We start from the raw sequence: 23,451 nt of genomic DNA, 5'->3' as shown, positions 1-23,451 counted from the left end.
TCGGTATGGCAAGAAATCTTCAATTAATGACTGTCCTAAAAATCAGTCCCAAATACCATTAGAATCAGATTCTTATCTTCTATTTGGATGTGTTTCAGTATGGCAAGAAATCTTCAATTAATGACTGTCCTAAAAATCAGTCCCAAATACCATTAGAGTCAGATTCTTATCCTCTATTTGGATGTGTTTCGGTATGGCAAGAAATCTTCAATTAACGACTGTCCTAAAAATCAGTCCCAAATACCATTAGAATCAGATTCTTATCTTCTATTTGGATGTGTTTCGGTATGGCAAGAAATCTTCAATTAATGACTGTCCTAAAAATCAGTCCCAAATACCATTAGAATCAGATTCTTATCTTCTATTTGGATGTGTTTCGGTATGGCAAGAAATCTTCAATTAATGACTGTCCTAAAAATCAGTCCCAAATACCATTAGAGTCAGATTCTTATCCTCTATTTGGATGTGTTTCGGTATGGCAAGAAATCTTCAATTAACGACTGTCCTAAAAATCAGTCCCAAATACCATTAGAATCAGATTCTTATCTTCTATTTGGATGTGTTTCGGTGATCGAAATTTAGCATACTTGGTAAGAAGTCTTTAATCAAATTGACTATTCTACAAATTTGTTTTCGTATACGTCGAGAAACGAACCTCAGAATATTCGGAAAGAAACCTTCTAGTAGGCAACTGTGTCACGATCGTCTACATCGCTCTGAAGCAGATTCTTGTCTTTTGTTTTTGTGCCAGTATTTAGAAATTCAAATTAGAATTAATTGAGACAAGTTAACCATTAGCTACAAATAAGCATGGCGTCTGGAACAAAGCGAAGATGGCCCTACCGCTGTTGTTGTAATTGCATGACATCCGAGAGGTCATTCCGCCGGGATCTGACCACATTCAAGGTCACACTGTCCACATGCGTGAGTGTGGGCATTACCACAAGGCCAACCATCCCTCAGATCTTGCGTCCATCCGTCGCGTCGCCTGCGAACTCGGTATCGCTTACCCGCCCGGACCCTGAGTCTTTGTCTTCAGCTTAACATGCGAGGTTCATTAGTTGCCGAAAAGCTATTATAGTCGTCTATTTAATGTTTCCAGAATCAGCAAATCAGGTAAAAATCAAAATGCTATGTACTGAAATAATAATGTTATATATTTTTATTTATTTATTTATACATTTGTCAATTTATTTATTTTTTTTACTTATTTATACAGTTGTCAATTTATTTTTTTACTTATTTATACATTTGTCAATTTATTTATTTATTTATACATTTATTTATTTATTTACACATTTGGCAATTTATTTATTTATACATTTATCCATTTATTTATTTATTCATACATTTGTCCGGTTATTTATTTATTTACTTATTTATACATTTGTCCATTTATTTATTTATTATTCATTAATTAATTCATTCTTTTATCTTCTTCTTAAGCATCTGCCTGTTTCTGCTCCACAGTTGATCTCGCCAACGCTTTATGCGTCTTCAATTATCTCTAGCTTTCATCCCTTTCTATTCAAAAGCTAATTTAGGGAGTCTTGTATCTGACATTCTATTTATTTTAGTGGCTTGTGCAGCAAATGCTGCTAACTAAGTTCATTAGAAGTTCAAACTAAATTTTTTTCAAATTTATTTCCAATGAAGAATACCAGACATTTTGGAAGTTATTTGCTTCCATAATAATGAAACATAGGCCTACCCTTCTGAATGGTTTTCTTCATGCTAAATACTTTTTATTTAACCTATGCATCTTCAGTTCTTGAGTTCCAATGCGAAAACCCAAGTAACAATGTCAGAACGATCAGTCGGTTTTATATGTGGGAGTGAAGCAATAGCTATTTCAGGTTCTTGTGGATTGTAGGTTAGAATTATGAAAATATCCTCTCCTCTCCTCTCTCCCCTCTTCCCTCTCCACTCTGCCCTCGTGCCCCCGTGCCCCCGTGCCCTCGTGCCCCCGTGCCCCCTTGCCCTCGTGCCCCCGTGCCCACTTCTCTTCTCTTCTCTTCTCTTCTCTTCTCTTCTCTTCTCTTCTCTTCTCTTCTCTTCTCTTCTCTTCTCTTCTCTTCTCTTCTCTTCTCTTCTCCTTTCCTTTTCTTTTCTTCCTGTTTTCTTGTTTTTTGCCTTCTTTCTCCATTCGCTTGCTTTCTACGTGATTCTCAATCTCTCCTACTGTATCTTAGATCCTTGTCATTGTCACAAGTTTCATATTCAATCTCTACATTGCCTTCAGCGTCATCATCAGCATCATCATCTGAACTTTCATCTATGATCTGCAGAATAGTGTAGATCACCACCTAAGTTTTCATCCAGTGTTACTTTGTTAGATAAAACACACTTAAGGGAATAAATAAACTGCACTAACAAAAAATTTTCTATTAATACTATTGATACGTAAATCTGACGTACATTTCCAAATAATTATATCTCATAATAAGTTGGCCAAGCGTGTAAGTTGCAACCTGCTGTCACGACTACTATAGTCAGCAACTGAAAGACGGAGGTATAGCTAGAAGAAGAAGGTGCTCTCTTGGCGGGAAAAGTAGTGAGGATCAATTGTTTACACATTATACGTTAAAATTACGTATGACAGAAGTTTTAAACAACGGCATCACTTCCTTGTGAGCAGGAAGAAAACAACTGTTTGATCACAGTATAGAGATATGTTCTATACTGTGGTTTGATTTCCACATATCCTACAAGTTTAATACAAGTAGTGTTAAGTTCATAACAATAACCTTAGTATCTCGTTATCATTATATTACTTCTCTTCAAATAATTATCTGTCAGATGGAAAGAAGTTTAAGAGATTATACGTTCTCGTGCATAAAATCGAAACTTCACTTTGATGTCGATGTTATAGGCATTCTTAATTTATAGTCTCAACAAATGTTGACGCAACATCCGTCGATCGACCACGCTGTTACGTAAGTTTTATAGTTTTAAGTAATAATATAGCCGTTACTCAGTATATTATAGAAATGAAGATCTAATATAAAATCTTCTTTCTATGCGTCTACTTACTTAAGGCCCCAAAAGATTTCACTTTCATATCATCAGTATACCATTGTGTTGCATTAACTATAATAATATTTCATTTTTAATGGTAATAAGTCACCAAACATTCTTAAGTTTTGTAGTTGTTAATATCGAATACACAGCTGTACTCGGAAAACTACAGACCAGAGAATCAGACTTGTAAATTATTTTTATACGTTATCAAAAAATTACACAAATGAAGATCGACATATTGGCATTATGATGTGAAAGAATCTGACACATCTGAACTCTATGTCAGCAATCCTGTAGGTCATGGCCTTCGTGTAATAGTCTATTGTTTATTGTAGTGTGTGTTTTGTTTTATTCTGAAATGCAATTAATTAGTTCTCAAAACTGACGAAAGATGGATTTTGGAAAATAGGAAAATGATTTAGGAAAATTGACATTTCACTGAAAACTACTATATTTTCTGAAAAACTTTTGGTTCCAAGCTTCAAAATGAGGGATCATTTATTAAAATCCGTTCAGCCGTAATTTTCATTACCAGATCAAATTATATATTGATGTTCTAACCACATGTCACGGTAATCTTTCGTTTTATCTTTGATGGCATAGATACATATAGGCTACTAAGTCAGTACAATTTTAGCAAATTAGCAAATCAAATGCAAATTAATCAAAGTCAACATATTTCCTATAAATATATTAAACTATTACTACATATAACTCGTGACTTCACCTTTTATTGCTATACAATATACAAATCAATATTTAATTACAAATGAATACTTATGTTAGATATCGTTAAACAATTATGTATCTGATGATGCTGTACAGGCGAAAACGTTTATACTTTTCTTTGAGTAAAATGTTGTAGCAAATGTTAATTTATTTGCAATAAGAATGATAAGTCACATGATTCAAAATTATAAATAAATATATTTCATATCTTAGAATTTCAATAAATTCATTCATACCATAAAAGCAGTTTTAAATTAAAACCTTGTAAAGAGCTTCCTTAATTTTTTATACCGGCACACAGATATTTCTTTAAGATAATTTGGTAGGATATTATACATATGCAGACCAGCAAGAATGAAACTATTTTTATATAAAGTTGTGTTGAAAGGTTCAAAGAAGACATTATATTTATTCTAGTACTGTGGAGGTGTTTGAATTAGTAGGAAAGATGGAAAGAAGGAATTAAAGAAAGAAAAGTGGAAAGAAATAAAGAAAGAAAGAAAGAAGGAAAGAAAAAAGAAGCAAAAAGAAAGAAAGGAGAGAGAGAGAAAAAAAAGAAAAAGGAAAAGAAAGAAAGAAAGAATGATAGAAGGGAAAAGAAAAGAAAGAAAAAAGGAAGGAAAGAAATAAGGAGAGAGAGGAAGAAAGAAAGTAGGAGAGATAGAAGGGAAGAAAGAATGAAAGAAAGAAAGAAAGAAAGAAAGAAAGAGAGAGAAAGAAAGAAAGAAGGAAATAAATAAATAAGGAGAGAGAGGAAGAATGTAGGAAAGATAGAAGGGAAGAAAGAAAGAAAAAAAAGAAAGAAAGGGAGAAAGAAGGAAAAACAAAGAAGGAAAGAAAGAAATAAGGAGAGAGAGGAAGAAAGAAAGCAGGAAAGATTGAAGGGAAGAAAGAAAGAAAGAAAGATAGAAGGAAAGAAAGAAAGAAAGAAAGAAAGATAGAAGGGAAGAAAGAAAGAAAGAAAGAAAGAAAGATAGAAGGGAAGAAAGAAAGAAAGAGAGAAAAAAGGAGGAAAGAAGGAAAGACAAAGAAAGAAAGAAAAAAAGAAATAAGGAGAGAGGGGAAGAAAGAAAGTAGGAAAGATAGAAGGGAAGAAAGAAAGAAAGAAAAAGAGAAGGAAGGAATGACAGAAGGAAAAACAAAGAAGGAAAGAAAGAAGGAAATAAGGAGAGAGGGAAAGAAAGAAAGAAAGTAGGAAAATAATAGAAGGGAAGAAGGAAAGAATGAAAGAAGGAAAGAGGGAAAGAAAGAAAAAAGGAAATAAAGAAATAAGGAGAGAGAGGAAGAAAGAAATTAGGAAAGATAGAAGGGAAGAAAGAAAGAAAGAAAGAAAGAAAGAAAGAAAGAAAGTAGAAAAGATAGAAAGAAAGAATGAAAGAATGAAAGAAAGAACGAAAGAAGGAAATAAAGAAATAAGGAGAGAGAGAAAGAAAGAAAGTAGGAAAAATAGAAGGGAAGAAAGAAAGAAAGAAACAAACAAACAAACAAACAAAGTAACAAAGAAAGAAAGATAGAAAGGAAAAAAAAGAAAGAAGGAAAGGAGAGAGAAAGAAAGAAAAATTATTTCTTAAGTAATAGTCTAATTATAGAGCCAATATTTCTTCCTGCACATCACATCCACCTATAGAAAGTTTCTACCAAACGACCGCTGTTATTTATAACTCAGTAACGCTATGGCACTTTTTGTGCCCATTGCAAGTAAGAACCAAGAATAATTGTAGCAACACAAGCCTCTCCCACGCCTATCTGTAACCATGCCATACGCAATCGAGAGCTCATCTAGCTCAACACGCAGTCTATTTCTTACTTCCACTGAGAAATAAAATTATTGTAAAGCTGTAAAAGAAGATATCCAAAATTTCACGGAAATGTGGACTTTCAGCATTTTTGATACCAAAAGATTTAGTTTTGGACATGGCGTCTTTATTTCTGTATTCTATCGGTTCGTCCGTTCACATACAGCGATTTCTCCTAAATTAGAGGACAGATTTTATTTACATATTTTACATTCACATGAATGATACGAGACACGTCAAATCTGCAACATCATTACTCGTACAATAATATATTATGCAACGAGCCTATAACGATAGTAATTAAGACACGAGTATACTCATGAAACGAGCATAAGCGAGTTTCATAATTTTGTATGTATAAGAGCGTCTTAATTATCATTATAGGCAAGACGCATATGACTGTTTTTCTTCGATCATAATTAAATTTCTAAGTTTTGAGATTTTACAAATATCTTACTTTGTTACTTTAGTGATAATGAAATGGTGAACATATATGTATTTTCAGCGTGTTCTCAATTCACTGCAATAGATGGCACGAGTACGAGTGTCTTTTCAGTGTGTTCCCGAGTAGTGCAACAGATGGCAGGCTGTACGCCGTATTTATTGATTTTTTGCACGACTTGGTATGGAAATTTTAACCTCAAGGCAGCACACATTAAAACACAGGAAATTAACTAAGTTTACTAGAATACTAAATTTAACATGGACAGAAATTATTTTATTTTAAATACAAGTTGTTAATTGTGCAGTTTGTGAAATTTATCTGGGGAATGGCTATCAGTGCCTGTCATTTTGGATTGATGCTCTCAAGGCTTGCGGAATGTTGCGCGTACGATATTATTCAATATCTCATATATGGTTAGTTGGAAATCGATAGTTGCAATGACATAGCAGTACTTTATGTTATTAAGATACAGTTACGTAATATGTAATGAGCGTATTATAGTATGGTAGAACAAAAAATTAATTACAACATACAACATTTACAACATAAGTTACAAATAATTCTTAAATAAATAAATCACAGTAATGATGATAAGTAACTTACCGGAACACCAAATTGTACAGTCGTTTTGTAAATACAGGCTGGGGACGTCTTCGGCTATGAAGTCTGTCCGGGAAGTCGGGACCTTAAAAAGAGGAAATTGATTTTTTTTAAGTAAGCCCCACCTTTTCTAGTCAGTCATGGCGAATTAAAAAAATTCATTCATACTGTAAAAGCAGTTTTAAATTAAAACCTTGTGAAGAAATTTCATAAATTTTTATATTTGCACGCAGATATTTCTTTAAGATAATTTGGTAGGATATTATACATATGAAGACCAGCAAGAATAAAACTATTTTTATATAAAGTTATGTTAAAAGGTTCAATAAAAACATTGTCTCTATTCTTGTATTGTGCTAGTGTTTGAATTAGTAGGGAAGCTACTGAAGTCATATTTTGGTAAACTTCAAGGTTACATAAATATACATACAACGTAAAGGTAGGATATGTAAATGAAAAAAAAAATTGGAAAGAAAGAAAGAATGAAAGAAGGAAAAATGGAAAAAATAAAAAAGAGGGAAGAAAGAAAGAAAGAAAGAAAGAAGGAAAAGGAAGGAAAGAAAGGAAGAAGGAAAAAAGAAAACATAAAAAAGAGGGAAGAAGGAAAGAAAGAAAGAAGGAAATGAGGAAAGAAAGAAAAAGGAAAAAGAAAGAAAGGAGAGCGAGAGAAAGAAATAATGAAAGAAGGAAAAGGAAAGAAAGAAGGAAAAAAGAAAAAAAGAAAAAAGAGGGAAGAAGGAAAGAAAGAAGGAAATGAGGAAAGAAAGAAAAAGAAAAAGAAAGAAAGGAGAGCGAGAGAAAGAAATAAAGAAAGGAGGAAAAGGAAAGAAGGAAGGAAAGAAAGAAGGAAAAAAGAAAAAAAGAAAAAAGAGGGAAGAAGGAAAGAAAGAAGGAAATGAGGAAAGAAAGAAAAAGAAAAAAGAAAGAAAGGAGAGCGAGAGAAAGAAATAAAGAAAGGAGGAAAAGGAAAGAATGAAGGAAAGAAAGAAGGAAAAAAGAAAAAAAAAGAAAAAAGAGGGAAGAAGGAAAGAAAGAAGGAAATGAGGAAAGAAAGAAAAAGAAAAAAGAAAGAAAGGAGAGCGAGAGAAAGAAATAAAGAAAGGAGGAAAAGGAAAGAAGGAAGGAAAGAAAGAAGGAAAAAAGAAAAAAAGAAAAAAGAGGGAAGAAGGAAAGAAAGAAGGAAATGAGGAAAGAAAGAAAAAGAAAAAAGAAAGAAAGGAGAGCGAGAGAAAGAAATAAAGAAAGGAGGAAAAGGAAAGAAGGAAGGAAAGAAAGAAGGAAAAAAGAAAAAAAGAAAAAAGAGGGAAGAAGGAAAGAAAGAAGGAAATGAGGAAAGAAAGAAAAAGAAAAAAGAAAGAAAGGAGAGCGAGAGAAAGAAATAAAGAAAGGAGGAAAAGGAAAGAAGGAAGGAAAGAAAGAAAGAAAGAAAGAAAAAAAGAAGGAAATGAGGAAAGAAAGAAAAAGGAAAAGAAAGAAAGGAGAGCGAGAGAAAGAAATAAAGAAAGGAGGAAAAGGAAAGAAGGAAGGAAAGAAAGAAGGAAAAAGAAAAAAAAGAAAAAAGAGGGAAGAAGGAAAGAAAGAAAGAAGGAAATGAGGAAAGAAAGAAAAAGGAAAAGAAAGAAAGGAGAGCGAGAGAAAGAAAGAAAAGGAAAGAAAGAAAGAAGGAAAAAAGGAAAAAATAAAAAAGGAAAGAAAGAAAGAAGGACAAGGAAAGAAAGAAAGAAGGAAAAAAGAAAAAAATAAAAAAGGAAAGAATGAAAGAAAGGAAGAAAGAATGAAATGAGGAAAGAAAGAAAAAGGAAAAAGAAAGAAAGGTGAGCGAGAGAAAGAAATAAAGAAAGAAGTAGAAGGAAAGAAAGGAGGAAAAAAGAAAAAAAGAAAAAAAGAGGGAAGAAGGAAAGAAAGAAAGAAATGAGGAAAGAAAGAAAAAGGAAAAGAAAGAAAGGAGAGAAAGAGAAAGAAAGAAAGGAAGAAAAGGAAAGAAAGAAAGAAGGAAAAAAGGAAGAAAATAAAAAGGAAAGAAGGAAAGAAAGAAAGAAGGAAATGAGGAAAGAAAGAAAGAAGGAAATGAGGAAAGAAAGAAAAAGGAAAAAGAAAGAAAGGAGAGCGAGAGAAAGAAATAAAGAAGGAAAAGGAAAGAAGGAAAGAAGGAAGGAAAGAAAGAAAGAAGGAAAAGAAAAGAAAGAAAGAAGGAAAAAGGAAAAAATAAAAAGAGGGAAGAAAGAAAGAAAGAAACAAACAAACAAATAAACAAAGAAAAAATTTAGATATTTCAGCTATGACCCTAATGTGGCTCATAGATCTCTTTTGTAGTTTATTTGAATTGCATTAGACGAATTGTCCCAAAAGATTATACCGCATGTTAGGACAGAGAGAAAGTATGCGAACTACATTGTGCGAATGGATTCAACAAATTAAGCCTTTACTAGCATAGCATGTTTCACTTAATTTTTTTTCCCTCGTCCCTGAATGTGTACGGAATATTTTCAAAATGAAATATATTTTTATTATGAAATATATTTACATAGAAGCCAAGCTACTAACTTTGTCTAAATGCACGCAATAATGGAATAGTTTCTCTTATACAAACGTAATAAGAGTTTGTATACAGAACAAATATGCTACCTGTAACTACTGTACAAAATTTCACAGGGAAAAAGTTATTAATTTTGTCTAAATACACTCCCTATAATAGGGTAATCAGAGTTTGTATACAAAACAAATATGTTACCTGTAACTACTGTATCAAGTTTGATGAAAATCTGTTATGTAGGAGAAAAGTTGATAATTTTGTCTTAATTCACTGTCTATAATGGAGTAAGGCCGGAAGAAAGAAAGGACAGAGGTATTGAGTTGCGTTGCTAACATCTTCATTGCGATAGCTGAACCTTTGTGGATTTGAAATTACTATTTCTGGTTTGTTCTAGTTCATCTTTCACACAAATTAATTATTTTTAACATGAGATTTCTCTCTTCGAATTATTTGGGGGAGATAGGCCTCTCTATTAATTTTATTGGGGGGCGATGCCCCCGGCTTTATGAGTCGAAAGGGCAGAAAGTGCCCTGCCTCGCCAAAGTCGGCGTTTTCCATGTTTAGCGGTCATGTGCAAGACTCTGACGCATGCGCGTGGATTACAGCAACATCTGCTGCAGGGAATGTCTTGACATGAGTAGAGATCAAGGTCACACAGATAGCCATCGCCGAGAGCGTCGTCAATTAAAGGGAATTCAGATATGATGAGCTGTCCAATTCAAGTCTGTTTTCATGTGACAAAGTGCAAAAGTCAATTTAAATATAGTACATATCATACCCACGGGAATCATGGGCACTGCTTTCAGAAACCGGTGGTTGTAGTTACGAAAGCATTCAGTTACTGAATTGCAGGTCATCGTCCCTACAGTTGATTTCGACTTGAGCAATACAGTAGCAGGCATAGATCACTTATATACAACATACATGGGCACAATTTTCGGTTACGTGAGGCACTCGATTTGAAATAGTTTGTTTACTAGGAGAGGAGACTGCAGAGTAGGATGGGAAATATAAACTGCTGTGACCTGCGTCACCTTATCGTAATCGCTAAGGCGGTCAGTGGCGAATTATTAGGAAAGCGCTTGGTTAACGTGAGACACTCGAAAACTTTTATTCAATTTGGCAAATTAATTCGGCAGCTTTAATCATAAACCTCTTTACTGTTTCTCCGTCGCTGAATTGATTTAAATCACAGGCGAGAAATTGCGTAACTAGCCAATAATATTCCATCACGTTGTCTATGTTTATTTTCTTGAATATTCTGGCGTTTCTCAAGATTACTTAATAGATTTGCACGTTCTCGACCTAAAATAATTTCAGAAAATCATATTTCCTTTTCTACGCACATCTGATTTTTTTTTATAAATTTCTTTTGGAAATAATACGTACAAACGACATTTAATTCCTCGTAGGCTACCTTTTAATGCAGCGTGTTTAAGGTGTAATGTCGTATTTAGTATACTATGCAAATGTTAAGATCATAAATTTTCTTCGGAATAGTACGAGAAATAACATTTAATTTGTCTTACCTTCTAATTCAGCATGTTCTTTATGACATAAGGAGTAATGTCGTTGTATATTAAATTTATTAATGCCTAATAGGATTTTCGAGAATAACATACATCGTATGTTCTCCCCTTCTAAACAGCAAAATATCTCTTCCTCCCATTTCTCATGAAAGAATAGTTTTCTAACGCGTACACACTGCTTTGATAATGCCATTATGCCAACACTGATATTGCTTATGAAACTGATATAGAACCTGCCCACGACTAGGAGCTACGTGAGAGAGGAACGGGGACTGTGAAGATGATGTCACTCAGAGCGATAAGCTCTGTGAAGGTCAGTGAGGCACAAATTCTCAAGTGAGACACGATGCCCATCTCTGACTTACAATATGGCTGCGTTGTTTGAAACTACACTTTCCGACGAATGGATAATGAAGCTCATCCGACCATTTTCTCGAATTTTCTTTCCCAAATCCAATACCCCGCATAGTCATTTTCCCCAATGGACATTTTTCAGAATCCTGTCTCCCTCGAGTCCAATTTTCCAAATGTCCAACAATCTGAACACATAATAAATTCCTGACGTTCCTGGCAGCAGCTCACGTTACTACATTGAACCTATTACGTCAGTCTTCACTGACGGAGAATTTGTCCCGGAAATCTGACTAATATCACAATCTTGAAATATATCGACTTCTCTTTTAATTAGTATTGTGGGATTTAATCGATTAATCGATCAATTTCTGTTGTAAGATTAATCGATCAAAAATATTTAATCGAATAATCGAGTCGATTAAAATTAATCAGTTGTAGTTGATTTTAATTATTATTTTGTTAATAAAAACTCATACCAAAAATTCCGACAATATTCCTCTCTCGGAAATTGCTTACTTAAAAGCATAGTTCGTGGAATTGCTTGCTGAACACATGTCAGGTTGCGCAACTTCACCTTAACCCATGACATATAGTAAATATTGTAACTATGCTGTTGTAAAATTGAAAATTAATATGTAATGTATTTATTATTATTACTATTTTTATTATTATTATTGTTATCATTATTGTTATTATTGTCAGTTATCAATATCATCATTGCTATCTCTGTTTTCTTTCTTTTCGTTGTATTAGCTCGATGAGAGCTCTATAATGTACTTTTGACTCTGTTGACCCTCTATAGGGCTTTAACTTAATTTGTATCATTTTCATCAGTGTTTGTATCTCTTTTTTGTATTTATATGTGCTATCTGGTAGGATGGAAGAGAAGGCCTTATGGCCTTAATCCTGTCAGATTAAATAAATTATTATTATTAAATTATTATTAATAGTACTGTTATTTTCTAACTGTAAACCAGGTAGCGTAGGGAAAATCTTTGCACAAATACTTCAGAAAGAGATGGAGATATGAGGACAGTGACCTAGTCTACCTCTATTTTAAGTTGAAACACAATGCGAAACCCTTATTAAGTTTTATGGTTTTCCAAGAAAATTTCCACCTTACTGTCAGCTCATCTTCTTAGCATATGAAATACATACTTTTCTGGGATTCGTCCCCCTCATCCCTTATAAAATAGCCATATCTACACTGTGTGTAAGTGAGAGCGTAACTACCTTATTCTCTTTCTAAAATCTGGTAATTCGGTTACAATAGGGGCCAGTTTCGACTGCTGTACTTTTGCAGTTGCAGTTTCTGTACTGAGTTTGTATATGAAGGTTGTCTGTTTAGTTTGATAAAGAAAAAAAAATCAGTTTTTTTCTGTGGTTTGTGAAAAGTGTAAACTTCATTATGTCACATGAGAATTTGAGAGGTAAACTCGGTGAAACGTTTGGATTTAAATTGAATAATCGTGGAGAAGTGCTTGACAGAAAAAAAGTTTTTTCGTGTTTAGTGATGCAGGAAACATTGTTACTAAAAGTAGAGTGGAACTTAATTCGGAACACGTGAATGCACTCACATGTTTAAAATCATGGATGAAGCAGTATTAACTAGGTGAGCCTTCATACTTTCTGTTATTTATGTTTGTCTCAAAAATTCCCGGAGAAATTGGCACAATAAATATAAGCCTCATAGTAAATATGTAAGTAAGTAATTAAAATAGTTCTTTGGTAATCTAACAATACAATACATACAGATATACAACATTTAATAATAATAATAATAATAATAATAATAATAATAATAATAATTTATTTTAGCTGGAAGAGTTAAGGCCGTAAGGCCTTCTCTTCCACTCAAACAGCAAAAAGTATACATACATATGTATGAACGTACAAAGAATTCAACAATTTGATTTTGATAAAAGCTACATGTATACAAAAGTTATTTACGAATTAAACAACAAAATACTATGAACTATTAATTAAACAATGAAATACAAACTATGTAGCAGAATTAAGCTAAAATACATAGAATGTTAATATATTTCAAATAATGTTACATAATAGAAAGCGATTTTTACGAGACAATTTTGAAAATACAGCACTATCAGGATGCATGTCTAAAGGAAGGAGTAACAATGTAGACAGTGATAGTTTAAGTCAGTATGATTGGAGTGAAATGCTAAGAAGGTTATCTTTTAAGCTGTTTTTTAAAGTGTTTATTGTCTTGCAGCCCCTAATACTTTGTGACAGGGAATTCCATTGTCGCGAGGTGGACACTGTAAAAGATGATGAATAACGAGATGTTCTATGAAGAGGTATACTTAACGCGCCACAGATAAGTGATCTGGTATTTACGTCGTGGTTAGAGTATAGATAAGAGAAACGAGATGAAAGGTAATTTGGTGTTGAAGTGTGCAGAATTCGAAGGAGTAAAGACTTTAATACTTATGCTTATCACTGAACACAAGTTAAATTTAACAATAATTGTGTTTTACAGTATACTAAAACATTTTTCAACTCGATCAAAACTCGAATAATCGATTAAATTTAAATAGATAATCAATTAAATATTTTGATCCATCAACATACTTCTTTAATCAAACAAATGAAGATAAAGTTCCTAATGTCAGTCAAACTAAATTTATAGCCCTCTGAGAAATGGATACCCTCTGAAAGCAATTATCTTCCCTATAAAATGAGATGTAACGTTTCGATCAATTGGCCGGCGGGCTGATATCGCATAGCCATGGCAAGGTCGAAAGGATACAGCACTTGTTTACTGGCGAGGCAACGTCATATTATGTTGACCGGGGTACAAGGAGAGAGCTTTCCCACCCCGTCGTCAGTCACCCGTCCTCCCTGTAGGCAGCGCAGTTTGCTGACATGTGACCTCTTATTTGTCACAAGGATCGCAAATCACAAAGATGACAAAGGCAGACCCTGGAACCCTGCCAAAGTGGCTATAACGTAATTGACTACTCAGTTTACATGCACTGAGGTACATTTAATCCATTCGACAGTCATTTTTTATTGCATTGCCATTATACGACGTATAAACAAAGCACTGCCACGCTGCAAACATATTTTGTGATTTTAGAGGAAATACACATTGTTAACATTTGTGATACAGAGAAAGTGGTTTTCGCATGCTGTAAGTCTATGTGTAGACAGCGATTTCTCTAAACCTTTGGACGGGGTTTATTTACATTCAATATTTAGTATAATTAGTATTTTATTATTTTCACTTTTTGTTAAATTTCACTATTTGTGTATTTTGTGACCTGGTGGAGTGTAAGAGAAGGTCCTATGGCCTTAACTCCGCCAGAATAAATAAATTCATAAATAAATGACTGCATTAATTAATTAATCAAAGAATGAATGAATCAATCAATTAATCAATAAATGAATGAATTAATCAATTAATGAGTGGATCAATGAATGAATCAATCAATTAATCAATCAATAAATGAATGAATTAATCAATGAATTAGTGGATCAATGAATGAATGAATCAATCAATTAATCAATCAATAAATGAATGAATTAATGAATGAATGAATCAATCAATTAATCAATCAATAAATGAATGAATTAATCAATGAATAATGGATCAATGAATGAATGAATGAATCAATCAATAAATCAATGAATTAATCAATGAATGAGTGGATCAATGAATGAATGAGTCAATCAATTAATCAATCAATAAATGAATGAATTAATCAATGAATGAGTGGATCAATGAATGAATGAGTCAATCAATTAATCAATCAATAAATGAATGAATTAATCAATGAATGAGTGGATCAATGAATGAATCAATCAATTAATCAATCAATAAATGAATGAACTAATCAATGAATGAGTGGATCAATGAATGAATCAATCAATTAATCAATCAATAAATGAATGAATTAATCAATGAATGAGTGGATCAATGAATGAATCAATCAATTAATCAATCAATAAATGAATGAATTAATCAATGAATGAGTGGATCAATGAATGAATGAATCAATCAATTAATCAATCAATAAATGAATGAATTAATCAATGAATGAGTGGATCAATGAATGAATTAATCAATCAATAAATGAATTAATTAATCAATGAATGAGTGGATCAATGAATGAATCAATCAATCAATCAATTAATGAATGAATGAATAAATGAACGAATGAATAACTAAATAAATAATAAAATCAGTTCATTCGGGAATGATACACATTAAAAGTAAAAATATCAGTAGACTAACTTAAGGGATTAGGTATAGCTTACAGCAGTAAATTTTTTTTAAATATTCAACATTTTTTCTCTCCATTACTGTATCTTGCACAATAATTAAAATTGGTATGTGTAAAACACTGTCCTTCTGCTATATGAAAAAAATATTTTTACGATTAAAAAAACATATATAGGCCTATATACATATATATTTTTTCTTTTTTCAAAATTCAAAATGGTGGCAGTTTACTGTGCAGTGATGAAGCGTTTCCCTCATAATTCATAAACTTGTTAACTTTTTCATTTTCTCTTTCTTTTATTTTATTGCTGAAATTCGTGTTTACAATATCATACTCTTTCAACTACATTCCCCAATAAATATTCTTTTGCGTTAGAAGAAAGTACTGATATTTGACCATTTTTATATGAATTTATTTTTTATCAGACAATCTATCAAAGGTAGAGAAGTGATCTTATAGATATGACATGCATAAATGCACACAATATATTTCTTCACAGAATGTTGAATAGTTTTTTTAGTTATGTGGGAAACGCTTCATCACTGCACAGTGAATTGAATTTTGAAAACAAACATGTAAATAATTTTTTTTAAATCGTAAATATATATATATATATATATATATATATATATATATATATATATATATATTTTTCATATAGCAGAAGGACAGTGTGTTACACATACTAATTTTCATTATTGTACAACATACAGTAATGGAGGAAAGAAATGTTGAATATTTCCAAAATTTTACTGCTGTAAGCTGTATGATTCTATCTACCTAGACTTTATAGAGCCTTCACTTCCTAAGACGTAAGCAAAGAGGAGGAGTCACGCCGGGAATAACAGCGTCGCGACTATAATTGGCGTACAGTATAGTTAAGAGCGTTCTGAAAAACCTTCAGGACAAGAACTCGTCTTGAAATTTTATGAATGACTGTGATATCAACATTTTTGAACGGATCTGGAACACAGACGCAACATTCCAGCTCAGTCGATTAGAAACAGCCCGAGAAATTTGACTTCTGGGATCACTGGCATGACATTTGTTACTTGAACATCAAAGAAATGTTGGCTATCCTGTGACAAGGTAAATATACAAGGCGCCATCGCCACCATATGTACGAGGAATAAAAGTGTGTATGATCTTGTGATCAGGCTGCATTCCGACAGAATGCCAAGCAGGTTTTTATACCACATACCTAGGGAAAGCCGAAATATCCAGAGATTAAACTACCGTCAGACGTACCAGATGAAACGTTGACTAACCACATAAACAGGAAATCAAAAAATTTAGCAATGTGGAATATTGATACAGTAGACTGTAGAGTTTCGACTATCTTCCTCTCAGTTAAACGTCGTCGATTACGTATTTAATAAAGTTAAATTTAATAATAATCGTTCAGATTGTACTAATCATCGTTTTTGTTTCATCACCTAATGTTACATTAATCACAGATAACTAATATTCGCATAATCTCGAGCTTCCTTCAAATGTACCGGCGCAAATCAGAGTGAGACAAGTGGCCAACAGCTTTGGAGCCCACATAGACACATTCGGTCAGGCCCAATTTACCTTGCAAGGACGAGTTTTCACGTACCTTTTAAATGTTTATCCTCCAATTTCCCAACTCATTAATTTTCATTCATTCATGCGATATCTACGTACAATTCCGAAAGTTTTGAAGACATTAACAAAATTAGTTAAAGAACAAAACAACCTTAAGTCAGTTCAATCTGTAGTCCCTAACACACCCATTTCAAAATATTTATTTATCTATTTGTTCATTTATTCATTCAAGTATTTATTCATTTATGCATTAATTCATCTTTTCGCTTATTTCTTTATTTCCTTTCTTTTATTTTATTTTATTTGCGTTTTATTTCATTTTATTATATTTGCTTTTGTTCTGATTTTATTTTACTTCTTTTTGTTTTTGATTTGGTTTTATTTTATTTGTTTTGTTTTAATTGTATTTTATTTGCTTGCCTTGAATTTTATGTTATTTGCTTTTGCTTTACATTTTATTTTATTTGCTCTTGTTTTTTATTTTATTTCATTTGCTTTGGCTTTTCAATTTCTTATTCTGATTTTGATTTTGCTTTTATATTTTTTGTATTTCGATTTTATTATATTTTGATTGATTTTTTATACTTTGATATTTTGATTTCTGTTATTTTTTGTTTACATATTTTGATATTTTGATTGAATTTTTCATTATTTTTTATTTTATTGATATTTCCGTTATTTTTATACACTTTTTATACAGTTTCATTTTTTATATTCTTCAAATTTTTGTCATAAATTTTGAAATTGTTTGATTAAATTTTGAAATTATGTGATACATTTTTAATATTTTTGAAATTTTGAAAATCTATTATTTCTTTATTTTGCATTCTTTTTTCTCTCCTACTTTTTATTTGTTTATTTTTTAGTTTATTTTTTATTCTTTTGATATCTTGATGTAATGATAATTCTTCTTTTGATTTTTTATTCTTTAATATCTTGATCCTTTAATTTTTTGTTTCTTCATTGTTTTCGATAACTTCGATTTTTCGATTTTTTTTAACATTTATTTCATTTTTCATTTTTTTTTCATTTTATGTTTTTATTCTTTGATTATTTAATTTTCAGACATTTGGATATTTTTATTTTTTATTTTTTTAGTTACTTAATCTTTTATGTTTAATTTTTTTATTTTCCTTATTTTTTTATTTTTTATGTACAATACTGATATTTTGATAGGTTTTTGATTTTTTAATCCGTTTTATTTTCCGATATTTCGATATTTTTATTAGATTCGATTATATTTATTTATTTATTACTTATTTACTTATTACTTATTTATTACTTATTTATTTATTAATATATTAATTAATTATTAAGTTATAATTATTATTTATTATTTAATTACTTAAGTAATTTTATTTATTTATTTATTTATTTATTTATTTATTTATTTATTTATTTATTAATGTATGAACTTATTAATTTATTAATTTCTTTATTAATTTGCTTATTTATTAATTTACTTATTTATTAATTTACTTATTTATTTATTTACTAATTTATTTATTTACTAATTTATTAATTTACTAATTTATTTATTTATTTACTTATTTATTTATTTATTTAGCTATTAATTAATTAATTTAATAATTAATTAATCGATTTATTTATTTTATTAATTATTTATTTATTTATTTATTTATTTGTTTGTTTGTTTACTTATTTATTTATTTATTTATTTATTTATTTACTTCAAATGTGTGCCACAACAGAGCTAGGCTTCAATAAATACTGTAGCAGTTTCAGACAATAAAGTTAAAATTCAATTGGACAGACAAGATACAATTATTGGTGAATAATGCAATGAAAAATACAATAAAATTATAGAACAATAAGGAGAGAAAAGAAATAAAGAAAAGAAAAGAAAATGTAACATGAAGTAACAAAGAGATAGAAAAAGAGAAGGATATCTCTACAAAAAACTTTTTAGATCTGTTTTCCATATAATTCATAAAAAAGAGACCGAATGATATTATTGTATTCTAATTCTGCACGTGCTAGACAATTAAAGAGCGATATCAAAGCAATGATGTTCTTAAAACCTTCAGGATTCCGAAACAAAAATAATACCTTATAGTAAATAATAAAAATACTTTATATAGTCCTACTGAAACAATCGTCACCGGTAGGCCTACTATTCAATCTGTAGTCATAGTGTGTTCATTATTTTTTGTAAGAATGCGATTCTGAAAAGGTGTATAATTAATTATTTTAGATTTGGTACTTAAATCATTTCTTTCCCAGGAAGCTAAGGCAATCATGAAAACCACGGCAAACTATAGGTTAAGAACCACTGATTCAGAACATGACTGGTTTTGATAAGATATTTTACAGAATTCTGTTACTTCTGAAGTTATCGGGTTGTGTGCCCAAGGACTGATCTGTACCTCCACGTATCTTAGACCTATACGTTGTCCCATTTGTTGCTGATGACTCGCAAGGGCTTCGACTTCAGGGAAATTACAAAGTTGCCAACTAATTTATTTATTTCTCGTGATTAATTTCGTATTTTCCACTCGAGACAGACGGGTTCATTATAACACTGACTTCATTACGGGCATTTTCTAGCTAATTTATATCGTTTAAATCGTTAACGTAAATAGATATCAGTACATGCTCACAGTTATCTGGCAACGAACCCTGCGGTATTCTATTTATATTGTACTGTGAAGGTACGAATTTGTATCGTTAGATATCTTACGTCTTTTATAAACCAGCATTACAAGAACTCTTCATTGTTGCTCAAAATCTTTCATACAATGTAATTTCACGGCACGCGTGTGATAAAATTTCCATAGTAATAATTACGTCATTAACTAGTTTGTATTTATAATAATGCTGTGTCATAAGATCAATATTAATTACAACAAAGAATATTTAAAAAGGAAAATAAAAACATTAACCAATAACCACAAACGCTATCTTAATTCTGAATATTAAAATTAAACTTGAAAGTGTACAATTTAATCAACAGGTCTGTTCCGAGAGAGAAGATAAAATGTAACTACCCACAGAATAAAATGTAAACTTTAATCAACTGACCTCTTCCGCTAGACACGATAAAATAAACGAAATGCAACATTTAATCAACTGACCTCTTCCGATAGACATGATAAAATAAAACTATCCACCAAATGTAATGTAAATTTTAATCGACTGACCTCTTTCGATAGACATGATAAAATAAACGAAATGTAAAATTTAATCAACTGACCTCTTGCGATAGACATGATGAAATAAACGAAATGTAAAATTTAATCTGATCTCTTCCGATAGACATGATGAAATAAAACTATCCACCAAATGTAATGTAAACTTTAATCGACTGACCTCTTTCGATAGGCATGATAAAATAAACGAAATTTAAAATTTAATCAACTGACCTCTTCCGATAGACATGATAAAATAAAACTACCCACCAATGTAATGCAAACTTTAATCAACTGACCTCTTCCGATAGCCATAATAAAATAAACGAAATGTAATATTTAATCAACTGACCTCTTCCGATAGACATTATAAAATAAAACTACCTACCAAATGTAATGCAAACTTTAATCAACTGACTTCTTCCGATTGACATGATGAAATAAAACTACCCACCAAATGTAATGCAAACTTTAATCAACTGACTTCTTCCGGTAGACATGATAAAATAAAACTACCCACCAAATGTAATGCAAACTTTAATCAACTGACCTCTTCCGATAGCCATAATAAAATAAACGAAATGTAATATTTAATCAACTGACCTCTTCCGATAGACATTATAAAATAAAACTTCCCACCAAATGTAATGCAAACTTTAATCAACTGACTTCTTCCGATTGACATGATAAAATAAAACTACCCACCAAATGTAATGCAGACTTTAATCAACTGACCTCTTCCGATAGACATAATAAAATAAACGAAATGTAAAATTTAATCGACTGACTTCTTCCGATAGACATGATAAAATAAAACTTCCCCACCAAATGTAATGCAAACTTTAATCAACTGACCTCTTCCGATAGACATAATAAAATAAACGAAATGTAAAATTCAATCAACTGACTTCTTCCGATAGACATGATAAAATAAAACTACCCACCAAATTTAATATAAAATTTAATCAACAGACCTCTTCCGATAGACATGATAAAATAAAACTACCCACCAAATGAAATGTAAACTTTAATCAACTGACCTTTTCCGATAGACACGATAAAATAAAACTACCCACCAAATTAACTGTAAACTTTAATCAACTGACCTCTCCCGATAGACACGATAAAATAAAACTACTCACCGAATGAAAAGTAAACTTTAATCAACTGACCTCTCCCGATAGACACGATAAAATAAAACTACCCACCAAATGAACTGTAAACTTTAATCAACTGACCTCTCCCTATAGACATGATAAAATAAAACTACTCACCGAATGAAAAGTAAACTTTAATCAACTGACCTCTCCCGATAGACACGATAAAATAAAACTACCCACCGAATGAAAAGTAAACTTTAATCAACTTACCTCTTCGATAGACATGACATGTCTATTCCGGAGGTGTGGCAAATTTTGCACAGACGGCTAGTTCGACGTGTACAAAGCTTTGTTGTCAGACGACCGTCCCCGGAAGTGCTGCGTTTGCTGCAAATATTCTGGAAGGAAGCAAGTTCGTTTTTATGATGAGACAATCCAGAAAAGTCAACAGACACAATATTCGGATTTTGGGACAGGAAAATTGAGATGTTGGCGAAAACATGGCGTGAAATTGGATTTCGACCTTTCTCCGGGCAACAAACGGAGCTTATGTTGAGCTGTATCCATGAAAACTTTGAAGATTGAGATATCATTTCCAGATAGACACAATAATAATGAAAATAAATAACTAAAACGTTACAAACGAAATAGGTTATGTGCGTACATTAATATAGTTCATTAATTAACATAAATTTAAAACATATTTTTTATTTACTTTCACAGTTCAATACACGTGATATTGATTCTATACATTAGGTTATGTGCGTACATTAATATAGTTCATTAATTAACATCAATTTAAAAATATTTTTATTTACTTTCACAGTTCAATGCACGTGAAATTGATTCTATACATTAGGTTATGTGCGTACATTAATATAGTTCATTAATTAACATCAATTTAAAAGTATTTTTATTTACTTTCACAGTTCAATGCACGTGAAATTGATTCCATACATTACCTTTAAGCACTGCTTCTTTGTATGACTTTGCTTTTCTTGTCACACAAACATGGATGTCTGGTAAAGAGCATCCAATGGACGCCATTGTGCAATTTGCGAATAGCAGTGCGTTCTGATTGGCTGATTTCTTACGTTTCGCATAACCGTAAACGCAGAAGCTTGGAGCTTGCAAATTTCTATATTAGCGTTTGATTGAACGTTTACGTTTTTGTTTACGTGTTCCATTGTGAAAGGTTCCATTACATTATAGCGTCTAGCTTTTAGCCTATGTTTACGTTACGTTTTAGTTTAATTTTTAATTGTGAATGCGCCTTAAGATGAACTCACGTCGTCCACAGTCAAAAACTCCAGTAATACTTAATCTTGTATCGTTCTGGGACAAAGTACGGTCCCTAATCATCACATTAATAAAATACAAACATTACAGTACAGTCTTTAATGACCGCACGTGACATTCTAGAAAATGCACTGCCACTTCGTACGCAGTTTAAAGATAAAGGAATTATACAGTGTCCATCAGTTTTATCCGTACACATGAAAATATTAACAAATTTAGTGGTAACTGACACATGAAATTAAAGTATATTTCTCTTTGAAAATTGTGTTCAGGAGCATTATGAATACAAATAAAACAAAAAAAAAACTCATATATATAATAAACTTTTACTTTTTAACTTTGCTCTAGAGTATGCCATTAAGAAAGTCCAGGATAACAGAGAGGGTCTGCAATTGAATGGGTTACATCAGCTGCTTGTCTATGCGGATGAAGTGAATATGTTAGGAGAAAATCCACAAACGATTAGGGAAAACACGGGAATTTTATTTGAAGCAAGTAAAGAGATAGGGTTGGAAGTAAATCCCAAAAAGACAAAGTATATGATTATGTCTCGAGACGAGAATATTGTATGAAATGGAAATATAAAAATTGGAAATTTATCTTTTGAAGAGGTGGAAAAATTCAAATACCTGGGAGCAACGGTAACAAATATAAATGATACTCGGGAGGAAATTAAACACAGAATAAATATGGGAAATGCCTGTTATTATTCGGTTGAGAAGCTCTTATCATCCAGTCTGCTGTCCAAAAATCTGAAAGTTAGAATTTATAAAACAGTTATATTACCGGTTGTTCTTTATGGTTGTGAAACTTGGACTCTCACTTTGAGAGAAGAACATAGGTTTAGGGTGTTTGAGAATAAGGTGCTTAGGAAAATATTTTGGGCTAAGAGGGATGAAGTTACAGGAGAATGGAGAAAGTTACACAACACAGAACTGCACGCATTGTATTCTTCACCTGACATAATTGGGAACATAAAATCCAGATGTTTGAGATGAGCAGGGCATGTAGCACGTAAGGGCGAATCCAGAACTGCATATAGAGTGTTAGTTGGGAGGTCGGAGGGAAAAAGACCTTTGG

General features: G+C 31.5%; 1 long non-coding RNA gene across 1 annotated transcript in view; it reads right to left on the bottom strand.

The window, feature by feature from the left end:
* The window catches only part of LOC138693012 (uncharacterized), a 115,240-nt gene that overhangs the window by 6,664 nt on the left and 85,125 nt on the right, over positions 1–23,451 (bottom strand). The window contains exons 3-4 of the long non-coding RNA XR_011330203.1: positions 21,343–21,470; positions 6,595–6,676 (exon numbers count right to left, since the gene is read on the bottom strand). This is a non-coding gene — a long non-coding RNA (uncharacterized lncRNA). The remainder of the gene's footprint in view (positions 1–6,594; positions 6,677–21,342; positions 21,471–23,451) is intronic.

The sequence above is a fragment of the Periplaneta americana genome, chromosome 17 (genome assembly GCF_040183065.1).
Source record: "Periplaneta americana isolate PAMFEO1 chromosome 17, P.americana_PAMFEO1_priV1, whole genome shotgun sequence".
Lineage (NCBI taxonomy): Eukaryota > Metazoa > Arthropoda > Insecta > Blattodea > Blattidae > Periplaneta > Periplaneta americana.
Note: the sequence above shows the minus strand (reverse complement) of the source record. Positions and strands in the feature narration are given on the sequence as shown.